Below are 16,463 nucleotides of genomic sequence, written 5' to 3' on the forward strand. Positions count from 1 at the left end.
ACCTACCATTGAAGATAAACCCTCTAAGTCCACATTGGACAAAATTCAACAGGTCGAGATGGCAGTTGACCACATCTTGTCTTCAGAGGATTCACCTTTAGATGATACAGTCACCAAAGAGAATGAGAATGACAGCGTTCAAATTCGTTTCGTAAACATAGACTCCAATGTACATGGGGGCAATCTACCCATTCCTTTACCATAGGAAGGAAGTTCATCAGAGATGTATCTCGCGGTTTATTTGGTCCCACCTCCGAGCAATCTAGTTGTCTCCTTCAATTGGAATCTACTAGGCAAATCCCGTTTACCATCTAATGTACCATTCTAAATCATAGTGCAAACTTACAAAATGGTCATGGTTGGTACCATCATAGATGAAGGGGATTTTGTGGGTATCCTTTCCCCAATTGCTTGGAAAGCGCTTGGTTCGGCATTTCTTTTGCCTGAGATGTGATATCTGATAGGCTTCGACAAAGGAACCAGTCGACCATTGGGGATCTTTCCAAATTTTCCTATAACTTTGAGAAGGAAAACTGTTTATCTGAACGTAATGGTAGTCTAAGGACCTTTGAATTACAATCTACTCCTTGGGCACGACTACATTTATAACATGGGAGCTATTGTTTCCTCACTCTTTCGAGTGATGTGTTTTCTGCATGAAGGCAGAGTGGTCCAGCTCATAGACCAGCTTTCATTCCCCAGTTCACACATAGCTAATAGTCAAGTGCCATCCCTAACTAGTCTTTATGCACAGGGAATGTCTCATCAATCTCTAGTCCGTCCACCTGATGAATGCGAGTGATTCGGTGGTTGTGACTGAAACCCAAGGGGCATGCACCCTAGCCTGCTTTGACAGGAAAACTTTAGGTATAGGATAGGTTTCCGGGAATGATATATGACTAGTCTGACACACCCATCCATTTAGGAAAATGGGATTATACTAGAATAAGATACCTCTGCCAAAAGGTATGCCTTTCCCAATAGAATGAGTGTTTTTTCTGCAAATTCAAGGGTAGCCTGGGTATGCCTTTCCAGACAGAGAAAGTGTTTTGTCTGCAAATTGAGGGGTAAGCTGGAAACTCTACTTCACTATACCTGGGGGCATGCAAACTTTTTTGCATGAAAGTGAAAAGCGACCATTTATTTTCCTAGTTTGTATAATCTTAACCCTTTAAACTTGTAGGATTGGTCGTTCCTAGCTTACATAATAAAAGGAGTCGGAGCATAATTTCGAATAGTGCAAGCTCCCTAAAAAATGAAGCTATCGATGAGATACCCTTATTATACTACTAGCACAAGTAGTTTTATGTGAAGTTCAAGCTCTTTAAAAATTAAACCTAGCAATGAGCACATGTTCCACCAGAGTTAAAGCTCATTAAAAAATGAACCCACTTTCAGTAAATAACCATTGTGAATGCATTATCATCAGCTTTTGAGCCTTGGTTGTGTTCTTACTATCACCTCCACTCTGTTTTAGCCGATCATTCGCCTCCATTTGATTGTTTACCCCTTTTGAGGAATAGCTATGACAAGTGATTCTGTTAGCCATCTTCTTAACACTGCCATGATTGGAAAGTTCCAACCCTCACTTAGAACCAGCTGCTACCCGAAATATCACGCGTTCCTCAAAAATGAGTCTACTTTAAGCTCTTTTCATCTGACTCATAAAATATGAAAAGATTGCCAAGAAATTGGCCTCTCCAACTCGTTAAAGTGATCGGGAGTGCCATCCCTCCTTTATATTTTAATCTTTTTGGACCTGAGGGATTATTACACAAAAAGATAGAGCGTTTGTCTTGTTCGGCTCGTTAAAACTATCGAAAAGTCATCCCTTTCATATTGTTTTGTACTTTTTCGGACTTAAGGGATTATACTATGAAAAAAGAATATTGGAGTTTCCTTTCCATCTCTTTTTAGAATCTCTAAAATTTAAAAGGATCGAGTTATCCTTGTCATTGAACTCATTAAAACAATAGCGACAAACTTGTCCATTCAAACAAGAGCGAGTTTCACTGTCGCTAGGCTTGTTAAAACATAGCGACGGGTTTTCCCGAAGGGAAAATTATAGAACAAGCATATGTTATCCTCCTCAAGCTTGACAAAAATAAAGAGGTACTAGTCAAAAATGACTGGGGAAAATTGGGAAGAAAACTTGAAGAAGCTTTATTGGTAGTAGGTCGCTCTTGAACATGACACTTTCACTCCATCACCATGATTGAGTCGGGTTGGGTTATTCCGTTCACCAGTCATATCACCATTGGTCCATCGTACCATCCACTTTTGGGGTTAATGCTACCAATCCATTTCAACGTCACTGATATGTTCAAGAGAAGTCACTCAGAGAATTCACCTACCCAACTTGTGTCTCATCTGTTGCAATACCAACACACTTCATTCTTTCATGACCGCCACCCTGTCACACGGAATGAGTCAATCTTGCGAACAAGATAGACCTTCCTAGAATCTAAAGAGACCTAGTGACAAGTAAGCTAATAAAAAACTATCTTTCCCTAAATATGCATTTATAAACAAAGGCAAACAAGTGTTTTAGACCTACCTTGGGTCCAATGCAAGTTTGTGGAAGCCTCGCTCCTTTGATCCAAGTGAGCTCCCTTGTTGCAAATCTGCAAACACAAAAAAGCAAACAAATTAAATAGCACCTGAAAAGCCAATATCATAAAACATATTTAACATGAAGATCAAGGAATTCATGAAACAAATGACATAAGACAATTTGTTGAGAAAAATGAATCCGATTGTATTAATTTAAATCAAAGAAAAACTTTACAACCTGTGCCTTGACGCTGTACAAGCTCCTCCCAGGGTCCAACAAGAAGTCTCCTCTACTTTGACAAGTTTCACTCTCTTCCCAATGAAGCCAAAAAGGTATGTGATCTCTCCTCTCAATCTTAACTAGGAAGTCTCAATTCCACCAGCATTTACCCTAAAAAATGTTCAGCTTCTAACCTCCCTAGCAACCAGCCCAATGCCTTAATTTATAGTGCAATGGACGGAAGTTGCTAGGTCCTCCTTCAAAGGGATAAAGCCCTCCTTCCAAGGGATAGCTCCTCTCATCAAGGGATTAGCTCCTTCTCTTTTGGGATGCATGAACCACCTAAGAGTGACCAATCCACATCAAAATTCCTTCTAGAATCATCTATAATTAGCCCAAAGGGAGTTTTTTAGAATAAACTTGCGCATTTTTTACTTTCACAGGGGTCCGCACCCACTCCTTTAGGGACAGAGTGGGCAGGTCCGTAGTTTTTGTAAACAAGAGGTGTGGGACCGCAGGCAACAGTGAGAGAAAGTGCGGAACCAGAGCTTTGTTGATTTTCAATGTCTTTCTCTCATTTTCAAAGCTTGACTTGAAGAGCTGAGGTCCGAGACTTGCTTAGGAGGACAGTACAAGTGACGATAGACCCATACTAACTGCAAATAATCATGGTGACGATATTTTTGTGTAACAGATTTCCCCCTAAAGTGTGAAGTCTATAGTAGATGAGGATTTCATTTATCATTTAGGAAGAGTGAAGTACTTTATCACTTCGAGGATCATCTTGTGGAGAGCCCGGCCGGAACCTGTAAAAACATTCAATGCAAGATATATATATGAGATCATATCATCGCTGAGGTAGGCATTCCCATACTCAGATCAAAACTGACTTAGAAAACTAACTACTGCTCTGATACAGGAGTGATCTTGTAATACATCACAAGTATAGACTCATGTGGACACAGTATGGATGCAGCCATCTATTTATGAATAGTCCATCATATAATGAATACAAAATTCCTCGCAGCCTGCATAGCAGAAACTAGATCCAGGGTCTTCATTTCTACTTCTCGAAATAGTACGATTCTATCCATGCGAATGAACGTGTTGATGTCGAACATGGTAGAAACCACTTGATTACCAGTCAATGATGTAAACTGTTAACAAGTGTGAGAGAAACCATGAGTGATGTCAATGGCTCTCAAAGTACCCAGTACAATGCATGAGATGTGAATAAATGTGTTGATGTCGAACATGTCACGGAATCCTTTGATCGAAGGTCAATGATGCAACCTGTCGTCAAAGGTGAGAAACCTACCATTTAGGCATGCAGATCCCAAGGTACCGATGATTTCTAGATCATCTTTCTAGATAATGAGCTTAAGTCGATAGAAAGCGATCCGTCGCAGGCAAGCCTACAACACGAAATCATAGATCAAGTTGAAGAAATTTAGTTGCAAGGACTGACTCAGGGATGGTCAAGATCGATGACAGATATTTTGTAGATGAATGGTTTATTGGCAGCGACTTCTTGAGCAAATAACGACACAACAGATGGTTTGGTAACAATTGACCCAAAGTTAATACCCAGAAACCGGCTGAAGACTTTCAATGTGGTTTGATCAACTGTTAGGCAAAGGATTTCCCAACCCAGGTGAATAAAAGTGTCGTGTTCAAGAGTGGTTACAAAGTATGACAAACAGGCTCATTTTTCTCTCTTTTCCCCCACCATTCTTGGCAAGTACCTCTTTATTTTTGACAAGCTTGAGGAGGATAACATTTGCTTGATTATAAGCTCATCCTTCGGATGAGTCCAACTTAGTTTAAATTTGAACCCTAAGAAGGAGTGGTTCGTTCCTATTTGTAATTGAACAGGTCCTTTACTGTAAAATTTTAACGAGTCCAGTATAGGAGAAACTTGATGTTTTTCAATTTTAGAGAGTCTGAAAAACTTAAGAAGACTCCAGGGTTGACCTTTTTTTGTGAATTTGTGTCTCTCAAGCCCGAAAAAGTATAAAATAATACTTGGGAGAACCGCTTGATATTTATGACCAAGGAGTACTTTTCGTAATTAGTTCCTCTGATCCGAAAAAGTAAAAAAGAGATCAACGACACGTCGTTTTATAACCAATATCGAATTTGAAACGAAAAAAATCTGGCAATCGTTTCATGTTTTTACGGTCAGAAAAGAGCTGTAAGTGGACCGCATTTTTAGTTTCGTTTTAACGAGTTTAAAAAGAAAAACTCGGCGACCTTTTCATGTTTTAGGAGTCAGAAAAGAGCTTAAAGGTGACTCTAAATGTTTTTTTCATCGAAAATGATAGATTTCGCCTGAATAATCCATTATCCTGAACAAAAATGCAAACATTACTCATACCTGTTTGAAATGGATAAAAATGCTGCAAAAATTACCTTTCCAAAGTGAAACATAAACAAATTTGCAATTTATTTACTCAAAAAACTTATAAAAAGGGCTTTCGTCAATTCATTTTTACCGTTTGAGATTTGGGTGAGAAAATAGTGCTTTTGTTCAGAAACTTCCCGTGAAGATTGTGGAAAATCCAACCGTCGGAATCGAACGCCATCTTCTCCAGGTAATCCACATCATCCTACTCTTCATTTTTAACTGTTTCATTTTTTGTTTTAGGCTTTTATTTCATTTTTTGGAGGGTTTTAGGCTAAAAACCCGTGCGCGGGGGCCCGCAGGTGCAACACTGGCAACCCGCGGACCCCGACTTTTTCTCAATGGGGAAAAAGTCAGGGGTCCGCACCTTCCATGTAGGAAAGGTGCGGACCCACGCACTGTCTCTAACACAGAGGGTGCAGTCCCCGCAGCAAAGGTTTTTAACCCAAAAATTCTCAAATTTGACCCAAACAAATTAATTTCTAGCATTCTAATTTTTCTTTTTATTGGATGTAGAGGGTACATCATGCTATATTGGCATGAACGAGAGCATGAGAATGTGGATCTTGTTGCGTTGAATCACCAACCTTCGATTGATGCATTGAAGGCATGCGGCTTGTACAAATTCTGGGCCATACTTGGCATGAGGGCCCAGGTGGATTTCTTATAGTGGCTGGTTGACAGATGGAGCATACAGGACCAGTGCTTCTTCATTGGTGGCCACCAGCTCGAAATAGAGCTGACAGACATATACTTCTTGACTATTTTGCCTAAGAGAGGTGAAGACTTGACTCTATTCGGGACTAGGCCAAGTGGCCAGTCTGTCAATAGCCTCCGGCTAGAGTTCTGCAACAGCCAGGCTAGAGACAAAGGGATAGACATTAAAACCATATCCCATCCTGAACTCATGGTGATCGTGTTTACTGTCACCAAACTTTGCGGGAGTGACGCATTACATATTGCCACCATATCCCAGATGCGGATGGCAGTTGACTACTTTCGAGGCACCATCTTCAACTGGTGCGATGCTGTGTTGGCCAATGTAAAAGGCCAACTGACCAGAGCCAGGAACGGACAATTGAAGACCTTTGGTTATGGGGCTTTGGTTGTGAGCTTTGGTCTGGAGAGGGTTCCAATGTTGATCCCATAGCACCTTACTGTTGGAGCTGGGCTTCCTCGAGAGCCCAAATTAATGCGATGGGTTACAGTTGTGGTCTGTCATTCGGACGAGGGGAAAGATGTTGTTCGATTCAAACCTGAGTATTTCCAATGGTTGGAAAACCAGGTTTTTTCTATTCAGGACTTCCCTTACGCTGGGGTAGATTTTCGTGGTGACCCAAACATGGCTCTTCCACCAGGAGAGAAATGGGATGACTTAGGTAAAATCGTTTTCAACATTTTCCTATTTTAATTTTTTTTTTTTATCATCCCAAAACTGATAGTAAGAGTTTCAAATGCAGATGTGGGTCCATAGCGACCAGTCTCTCTCCGGCCTTACGAGAGGAAACAACCAGTTGCAGCTGCACCAGCCCCACAGGACGAATCATCAGAGACTTTGGCCGAGTTGGAGAATCATCTAGAGCACTTGATAGGAGATATTTCGGAGACCAGCATAGATGGCATTCCTCGTCGACTTCAGTGCTATGTGATTGGGGTCCCAAGACCTTTTAGGAGGTTCCTTTGCAAGGTGGCCCGTGTAGTGGTTTCTTATCGAGATCATCACCAGTGATAGGATGATCGCCTATTGTAGGCACATATGTCATTTTTGCTTTTTGTACTTATCATTTTTGCCGATAATAAGGTGTTTTTCAACCTATGATCGAGGACGATGTATTTTTTGACACACTCCTATATATATATATATATATCACTATTACCAGCTTATCTTGTAAATCATGTTATGGAATGGTTTTAAATTTACATGTATGATTATTGCAAATGTCTACTTAGCATTCGAGAAGCAATTGCATCTGCTAATGTATTTAAAGATCTTGGAATATGCTAATATTCAATATAATCAAATTCACGTTCCAAGAGACGCACTCTCAAAAATAATCTCAATAACACTGGATTTCTAATGGCATACACTCTATTAAGTTGTAATACAACGAGTTCAGAATCTAACCTCACTATCAAACTCTGAATCCCAAATGAAATAGATTCAGATAATAACTCAATCACTGCACTATACTCGGCAATGTTGTTCGTTGTTTGACTGAGGCTTACCCCATGCATAGATACCAACTCGTCAGAGGGTGAATAGATAACCCAATCTGCGGAAGAAATGTTCCGTGTATTACGACAAGCGCCATCAGTGAAACCAATGTATGTTTGGAGAGGCATTGACATCTGCAATACCAAGAGTAAAACCAAGATAAGCAGGAATGATGACGAAAAACACTCTCTAAGCTAAGCACACTTTTTAAACTAAAACACACCAGCTAGAAAGAAAAACTATCCTAACTAAAAATCTCCATACCCATTCTTTAAGCATAATACCTCTTTAGGTAAAGACCATTTCTGGGTTTACCTAAAGAGTCCCCGTCAAAGTCTACCAATTCATAGGCCCCTTTTGCTAGCTTTTGCTTGACAACATAGGGACCATGCCACATAGGAATGAATTTTCCACTGCCTAATTTATCATTAGCTTGATTGTACACTAAGACTAGATCTCCTTCCGAAAAATTTCGAGGGGTCACATTTCGATCATACTGAGCTTTCATACATTTTACGTGAGTTTCGATTGCCAATGCAGCATCACGTCGATTCTCATCTAATTGAACCAAGTATAACAAACGTTTTTCCTCTTCGGAAGTGGCTAGAAGTAACTCGATGGCCATTTGCAATGATGGGATTTCGCATTCAATGGGTAACACAACTTCCAGACCATAAACGAGTTGGAAAGGAGTGAACCCTGTTGATGTTTTTACTGAGGTTTGATACACCCAAAGTGCTGAAAATAGCATGTTATGCCAATTCGACCGATGAACCCCAATGATTCGTCAGATCATGATAACTAAAACTTTGTTGATGGATTCAACCAGACCATTAGCTTGTGGATAATAAGGAGTTGAACTATCGTGACGCAAACCAAGCTAGCCTGTAAGTTCGGTCATCATAACGTTTCGAAAATGACGCCCATGATCAGTGATAATCGCTTGTGGGACACAAAACCTAGTAATTATATTATTGAACATGAAAATTGCAGTTGTCTTGCCATCTGCCTCAAATGTAGGCATCACCTCGGCCCACTTGGTAAAATAATCTACTGCAAGGACGATATACGCATGCCCCTCGGCCGAGTGACAGTTACATGTAATAAAATCGATACCCCATTTGGAAAAAAGACAAACGACAATTATAGGGTGGAGAGGAGCAGGTGGAGCGCACATCTTTCGATCAAAAATTTGGCAGTTGTGGCATTTTCAGACCGCGTTAATACAATTTTTAAACAAAGACGGCCAAAAGTAGCCAGCGCGCAATATCTTTTGGGTTGTGGCATACCCAAACATATGACCGCCACACGCTCCAGAGTGGCAGTAATTTAGAACCCTTTCAGCTTCCTCGTGAGTTAAACAACGTCGAAAAACAGAGTTTGCCCCACGGCAATAATCCTGAATTGTTGGGACTGGGATCGTATTTTCCGACGTTCTGACCTTGAAATTTCCAGCCGAAAGGATTGGATATGGAGATAAATGATGATATCCCCATACCATGGATCTAAATTGCTGATTAGAAACAAAGATTCGTCTGCAATGGGTTCTTCTACCACAATTTCCGTGTCAGCATGCGGGAAGTCACACATTAACTCCGCAAAAACTAAAGATTTCTTGGACTTAGATTTTTCAAATTCCAAGTTGAACTCTTGCAGGATAACAATACATTTAGAGTACTTTCCCCCTAGCAATTTCTTGGTCAAATTGTAGATCATAGGGTTGCAATCAGAAATTACTGTAGTTTTACATGGTAAAATGTAGTGACGAAAATGTTGGACAGCTTGAACAACTGCCAATGCCAATTTCTCCACATGTGAGTATTTTAGCTCAGTTGGATTTAAAGTTTGACTAAGGTAATATATCACGTGTTCAGTACCGAATTCATCTTCCTGAACTAAGACCATTCCAACGGTGGAATGAGAGGTAGCAAGATACAAGAAGTAGTCCTGGGTGTGGTTGGGAGGATGCAATAACGGTGCATGGGTCAACGCGTGTTTTAGTGCATCAAAAGATTTTTGAGCTATCTCATCCCAATAGAATGGAGTATTCTGTTTCAACAACCGAGTAAAACCCTTTGTAACCTTGGCGTAGCTAGGAATGAATTATCGTAAAAAGTTTACTTTCCCTTGAAAACTTTGGAGTTGGCGAAGGCTCGAAGGAGGAGGCAATTTGACAATAGCTTCGACCTTCAAGGGATCGACGTGAATGCCGGCTTTCGAAACAACAAACCCTAGCAATCGACATGTTTCTATATAGAAAACACACTTGTGTGGATTCAACCGAATCCGATAATGCCTACACCTCACAAAGATTGCTCGTAAATGGATGAGATGATCAGCTCGATGTAATGAATGAGCAGGAAAATCATCGAGATAGGGTTGCACAATGTGCTTGATGTCATGAAACGCGTAAGACATGGCCCTCTGAAAAGTTGCTCCGACATTCTTGAGCCCAAAAGGTAATTTACAATAGGAAAATGTCCCCCATGGACAAATGAAAGCCGTTTTTGGTTGATCGACAGGTAGAATATTGATTTGATTGTATCCGGAAAAACCATCCATGAAGGAGAATATTTCACTGCCAGCACAATCATCAATGATTTGATCGATATAGGGAGTTGGGTAATTGTCCTTTGGACAGGCTCGATTAATGTCCCTATAATCGATACATATTCTTATTATCCCTTGCTTTTTGTTAACCAGAACAATATTTGATACCCAATCCGTTAACGGGATCGGATAAATGAAACCTACTTTGAGTAATTTTTCAGCTTCTGCTTTAATAGCAGCAGCTTTTCTCGGGTGAATCTGATGCAAACGTTGCCGAACGGGTTTAGCATCCGGGTAAGTCTTGATTTCATGAACAACAATCGCGGGATCAATTCCTGGCATTTCCTCATAGGACCAGGAAAACACGTTGCGGAATTCTTGAAATAGGGCCTTATATATTTGAATTTCATCTTCTGTACATGAGGCACCTATATGAATGTTCTCAACAATTCTAGGCTTAACCGAAATGTCAATAGGAATAGTTCGAGAGATGTTTCCCAAATTTAACTCTGAATCAGGATTTTTCATTGGATTCTGAGGTTCCTTGACATATTCAGTCGTAAAAATTGATGAAAAATCATTTTCAAAACGATCATTCTTGGGTAAGAATGAAGATCTGTGATGGGGATCTTCCCATGGTAAATCATCTACACATAGGATTTCACGAATTTGCTCATCAGAGTGAACAAGTTCAGAAAACGTGATTGAATCCGAGCTTGATGTGAAAAGTGATTCCTCATGGACCACATTCATTAAGTCAATTTTGGTTGAAGATGGGTCGGTAAACGATTGCACGGCCTCATACGCAATTTCATATGGACTCAAAGGCATAACATCACCAAATGAGTCTATCTTAGATTCAGAAGGAACGATCCAAGGATCATCATAAACAATGGTGTCTAATGAAATCATATGAATGGTTGCAAATGAACACGATGCGTTGATCGGAGGAAAAGGAAAAGTTCCCAGTAAACTGACATCTTTAACTAGTCGTACTCCAGCATCCTTATACGGGATAGTCATTTTACTGACATGCTGAATACTTTCAGAAGAGGCTGGGTCAGATGAAAAGTAAGCCAGCTGGTCTAATTTTACGATATTTCCATTATGAGGAAACTTTATAACCCTGAAGACCGATGAAACGACAGTTGTCATAGCGTAAGACCAACTACGACCCAAGAGAAGGTTGTAATCTAGAGGGGCATCAACCACATCCACATCTAGATTAACGGTTTTTCCTTCAACCCCTATAGGTAAATCCTACAGAATACCAAAAGGATGAAAGCCACGGCCATCAAAGGCCTTTAGAATCGTCGGGGATTGATTTAGTGAAGGAGAACCAAGCGATCTCCAACACTGTATCGACATAATACACGTTGAGGCTCCCTCATCAATCACAGTCCTATGAATAGGCTTGTTTTTTACTATCACTGGAATCTGGAAAGCCATTTGATGAGGTAAGCGCGGTGTACTATTTTCTAGATCGAAAATTATTAGGTTCGAATCCTGAACGTCAACATCTCCTATAGCCGACAAAAGTAATTTACGCTGTGCTGGACATGATTGTAGCACTTCCAAAGCCGACATTGCTGAGGGTGAAACAGCTAAATCTTCAATAATGTTAAAGTTCTGAGCCGCTCTCGCATGTGGATTGAAAGCTGACTTTCGAAGTATACCCTTGGCGGTCTGGATTAGGTTTCTCGATCTATAGTGGATCGAAACCAGGAGCTGAGTTTGATGGGTTAGAATGAGAATATTCTACTTCTTTACCATCAACAGGACTTTTACTACCATAATCATGCGATTGAGTCGCAATCCTAACATGGGACATCATCAGTATGGGTTCTTCATTGGCACTCGAGGAAGAACCTATCATCTTACTATCTTGATTTGGAAAAGGATCCTTCAAAACAGCAGGCGTTTGGGAACCTTTGACAATCTTCGCAACCTCTGCACGATGAGGGCAGTCTCTTGTAAAATGTTCTTCATCACAAATGAGACAAGGATAATGAGGTTTGCCTTTTTCATCATTGGATTCCGATTTTTCAAGTTTTTCTTTTGAATTTTTGTCTATTTTATTCTTCTTCTTCCCTTTCTTCTTGCCACCAGATTTTGATTTGGCTATAGATGACTCTACAACGTGAATATTGGCGGAAATCTCTGCGGAAGAATCTCCTGTCGGGGAATCAGGCAAGGTTATGATAGGAGAAGAATTCTTGGAAGACTTCTTCTTACTTTTAGTGTTAACCGTACCAATCATACCATCAGCAGCATGAGACCCTGAAGGAGCTGCAGCGATTTGATTTTGCTTGGGAAGATCAGGGATTTTCTCATGTAACATACCTGACTGAGTATAGACCAAGTCAAGGTACTGTGCTTGAGCAATTTCTTGCTCCTCAGTAACGACTCTGGCCTTAGCTACATCTTCAATGATCTTTGGCAACAAAGATTTTACAAACCATTCAACCAAGATCTGATCCGGAATAAAAAAACCTTCACTAAACGTCATCGACGTCTCCATTCATGAATGTGATCTGAAATGTAAGTGGACGTCGATTGATTTAATGAAGTTAGTAATTCTGTGCCATTGTCATATCTGACTGGCAACTGAAAATGAGTTAAAAACGAGGTAGCTAACTGACTAAAACTATAAAAAGTGCCTCGTGGTAACTCAATGTACCACTTGGCCGCGAGACCAATTAGAGTGCGCTGGAAAAGCCTTAGACGGATTGAATCATCTGAAATGGAGTTAGACGCACACCAGAGGTGATAACTCATCACATGGTTCAACGGGTCCTCTCCTGATTTGCCTTCAAACTTAGGAATATCACTAGGCAACTTATTTGGCATTGGCGGCCAAAACGGAAGATAATTAATGGGATCGTTCGTTAGGCGTGACAAGTCAGGCAAGTCCAAAGTTGCAATAAATGGTAACTGACGATTAGGGTCCCTAAAGCTCTGGGTCATGAGACCAGCCCCAGGAGGAGGATATCCAGGATAACTAGGAATAGGAATTGCATTTGGGATATTGTATCCTCCCGGAAAACCAGGATTAACTAGATCGTACTAGGGTAGTTGAGGTTGTTGATATGTGTACCCAGGGTACGGTTGATACTGATAGACTGGCTGCTGCACAGCAGCACCGAATTGGTACTGTCCCTGGTACGGTTGATAAGTAAATTGTGGTTGACTTATGACAACCGTACTTGAACCTGGTTGTCCTCCAGGAATTTGAACCGAAGTTTGAATCATGGATCTAGACGGAGGTAAAGATGTTTGAGGAGTAGATATAGGAACAGTAGAAACTGGAGCTGTCGATACTCCAGAAGTAGGTGGGGTAGATTGAACAGATGTTGCGGCAGTTGCAGCAGTCGTTTGAGGCGAAGTATGAGGCGTACTAGGCCCAGGCTAAGAAACTACCGAAGGTACAGAAGTTTGAATAGTAGATTGGACAGGTTGCTGGGGTGTAACAGAAACTAAGGGTTGTCCAGTTTGAGATGACAATTGTACATTCGGTTGCAAGACCTGTTGAGTTTGCGATGGATCCCACACTAAATTCATTCCGGGGTACAGACCCATAACAGGTTGAGAATATTGAGGACCATAACCGGGTTGAGGATAGGATTGATAATTCAAAGGTACATTTCCCATTCCTTGAACATATGATTGATCGGAGGGTGGTTGGAAACCTTGGTTCGAGTACTGACCTTGGGGTTGATACCCTTGAGGCACGTACTGATACTGGGGTTGACCTTGAGGTACATATTGATACTAGGGTTGACCTTGGGGTGCATATTGAGTCTGGGGTTGACCTTGAGGAACATACGGTCCCATAGGTATGTACTGTCATTGAGGTTGCCCCCCAGGCTCAAATTAGGTACCTTGAGGTTTCCCCCCAGGCGATAATTGAGGATTTTGAGGCTGCCCCCAGGCGGTAACTGGCTACCTTGAGGTTGAGGATTAGGAATAGTACCTGACATCATGAGAATATCTTCTACACTCAACGGCTTAGTACCATTGCTTCCAGTTAATAACCCTTGTTCAATGGGTTGAGGAGATGCTCCCGAAAAAGTACCAGAAAGTGACTGATACCCAGAGGGAACAGAAGGACCGCCGTACAAAAAGGATTCAGGCGATTGAGTAAACATGGACGATTGTCTTGACATATTTAATGGAGGATAGTAACCTCTAGGTGTTGGGTGATAAGGAACACGAGGTGGTGAAAAACTTAACCCTGGGTTTTCTAAGAAATTATTCAAAGAAAGATACCAAGCACTGCTCCTAGGTGGACTGTAAAAAATTGATTCACGCTCCCTTAGTTCAATAGCAGGTTGATTTTCAGGGATAGGGATGCCTACTTCTTCTTCCGGAGTAGCAAGTTCTTTGATAGCTATAAGTCCAGAAGGAAGATTTTGGGTAATTATTCTTTCTACCCTAGGTGAACCAGGACCACTAGAAGCTGGAGAAGCAAACCCTGATGTTGGAGTAGCAGCAAATTCACTTTTAGGTTCAGATATTTCAGGCTCCTCACCTATATCACTAGTAGACGAAAAGCTACCAGTAACTTCGGAAACAGACATTGGTTGTGGATTGTAATCTTCTACTAAAGCTTGAAAATCAGGATGTACCACCAAAGAAGACTCTTCTTCTTCAGGTGACCTAACTCTATTGTCTCTAGGAGTTACGAGGGCTCTCAACCCTTCAGGCTGGCTCGGTGAAAACTCAGGAGGTTGGCCCCGAAGTCTACAGGACTTCCTCCGTAATTCAGCCACGATTAAAAAATATTAACTACTTCACACGCAAACAAAGTAAAATCTCATTGAAAACCACCTAAAGCCTCTAAAGAACCAAACAAATTTGAATCACACGCCTAAAGAATCTAGGAGATCAAACACACATAAATAGTAACTTTCCGTACTGAAAACACTAGTTGGTGATGAAACTCAATGTCGCAGAGTTCAATACAGAAATGACGGTTGGAACAGTTACCCCGGCAACATGCTTAATGAATAGACTGGCACAATTTCCTCCACTTAACCATCTCGAGTGAAGAGAACCCCCCAGAAAATTCAAGTGAGTCTAGCCGACGTCTGCACCAGGTACAGTGGGATCTTCCCACCACTGTCACCTTAGGAAGAATCCTAAAGAGCATGGTCACTAAGGTTACCAATCGAAACAAATATACCTGGGGGAATAGTCTACGATCCGATTCGCACGCAAGGGCGGAGTAGCAAGCTCAATCCCCTTGAAGGCTTCTCGACATAATCCAAGGTTTACCAACAAGTGACCCCAGGCTCCTCGGCAATGGTTAATCCGAGGTTTACCGTTTTTAATACATGAATATCTGGTGTCGTTCCTAATGAGGAAGGATTGATTCCCACACTGGTTCGGACACGATCTTGTGCTTCTCCTTTAAGAGGAGCTTTCCCAGAGCATAAGTGCAACAATTGGATTTCTTCCCTACCACAAGATACAACTACTTGTTTGTTTTACTGTCTTGGAGAGTTAATTACTCTCCTACTCCAAGACACTAGCCTAAGCTATGTTGGTGTATCAGAGCCCTAGAAATAAAAATATTACTAGATGAATTTTACTTTAAGCGTTATTTTTATTGGTTTTTGTTTAAGTCAAGAGGTGCAGAGATGAAACTCGTGGTATGCAGACTCGACTCGAAATCACTAAAAAATGCACTTAAGATGATTAAATAATCTTGTCCCTTCAATGAACTTCTAGCTAGGAAAGAGTTTGAGAATGCAAATACTTGTAAACACAAATCTTTCTTAACAAACAAATTAAAAGAAGAGCATTTTGTCCTTTCCAATGCACTCAAAATGAGACAACTAGTTATTTTCACGAAAATTTCCCTTTTCTTTCAAAACACTCAACCACTACAAAAACAAACTTTTTCCAAAAGAGATTTTTTTTATTTTTTATAAAACACTCAAAACTATGGAAATGACTAACTTTGAGATCTATAAATTATAAAAACCTATTTGAAGTCAAAGCTTAGAAGATGTCTTTTTTAAGGATGTTTTACTTAGCTAGATGTAAACTAAGGACCAATTTATGCAGAATCACAAATCAGTCCAAAAACAACCAATTTTGTTTTCTTTTTTTAAAAATGAAATCCAAACTTTTAAACACAAGATTTTCAAAGTTTTGTAAAGAGAAAACACAAGGCGGATTCCTCAACAAAGGTGTATTTCACAAATGGTCAGACTCATAAGAAGGCTGGTAAAAACCAAACCCAACAAGCAAAACTTCTAGGAATTTCACCTAAAACCCTAACACCAATGAAATCAACCTAAGGAAAGCTTCTGACAGGCTATATGCAGGTCTGGGCAGGGGATAATAACTTCTTAACAAAAACTAAGCTGACTAACAGAGAAAATCTTAGGTTTTCCAAAACTTTGACAGGGTCCGTAGGCCCACAATTAACACAGGTGTTGTGAGAAAAAGCGCGGATAGGTACCCACTGTATCAAAAGCCTAGGGTGCGGTCTTCTCCCAAAGTTATGAAAA

This window comes from Pinus tabuliformis, chromosome 4_1 (genome assembly GCF_031772625.1).
Source record: "Pinus tabuliformis cultivar Carrire ecotype Pingquan chromosome 4_1, CPIR1, whole genome shotgun sequence".
Lineage (NCBI taxonomy): Eukaryota > Viridiplantae > Streptophyta > Pinopsida > Pinales > Pinaceae > Pinus > Pinus tabuliformis.